This window comes from Cydia fagiglandana, chromosome 3 (genome assembly GCF_963556715.1).
Source record: "Cydia fagiglandana chromosome 3, ilCydFagi1.1, whole genome shotgun sequence".
In the NCBI taxonomy this organism is placed as follows: Eukaryota; Metazoa; Arthropoda; class Insecta; order Lepidoptera; family Tortricidae; genus Cydia; species Cydia fagiglandana.
Genome location: NC_085934.1, coordinates 15,733,483 through 15,734,469, shown reverse-complemented (window position 1 = coordinate 15,734,469; position 987 = coordinate 15,733,483).

Here is a 987-nt window from a genome sequence, read left to right as displayed (position 1 = left end):
CTGTGGTTTGGGAATGTTGCCGAAAAATGTGGTAAAAATAAGTAAGAAAACATTTTTATTACGATTTCCTCTAGATAATATATTAATCAGATATTAGAACAGCTATGAACAGAGCTTCAATTATGGAAACTATAAACACTATCTAATTTTAGTTTTTATTTACAATTATCAAGTCAAATGTTTTATTAAATACTTAATTTTACAATAACAGGAGAATCCTTAACATGAGACAAGTTTAATAAATTACGAGAACAATTTTCAATACACTTATCACAGTTTTAATGTGCTTAGAGATACTTTACAGTTTAAAGGTATTATTGGTCAGAGTATTACCACTTTTAAACCAAATTCTATTCAATTCAAGCGAAGTAATAGTAGCGTAAACACATTGTCTAGATAATGTAGGTATTTTAATTAACGTTACATTTGGAAGTCTTGAACGTGTATATTTTACAGTCGATTTACTCATCTCATAATAATAAAATAGGTTGCCAGACTTATATCAGATAAATAAAAGTAAAAATAAATATGATTAATTTTTTTCAGAAGAAAATAGAGTTTATGTATGTATGTAGATTATGTTTATGTAGATACTTACATACAGTGTAGTGTGTTCAACCTAAACCTTTGATAAGTATATGTAGCATGACAAATACGAACGTTTCCGAGAAAATACGATGGAAAACAATTACCTATGCACTACATCTGTAAAAGATACCTAGTGATCACGCAACGTGAATCCAATGCCAATAACTTTTCGCCTGATACGTACAGTCAAGGAATTTAAATTCCGACCCATTTCGTACTTTGTCACAGTGACAACCGTATGAGGTCTCTAGCGGCTTTCATATTGATTGTCACTGTGACAAAGTACGAAATGGGTCGGAATTTAAATTCCTTGACTGTACGTCATTGCTAAAGACTGTATCATCACCTCACTATTACAACGTCGTGCATTTTTGGAATCATGAATATTATGATTGTCTA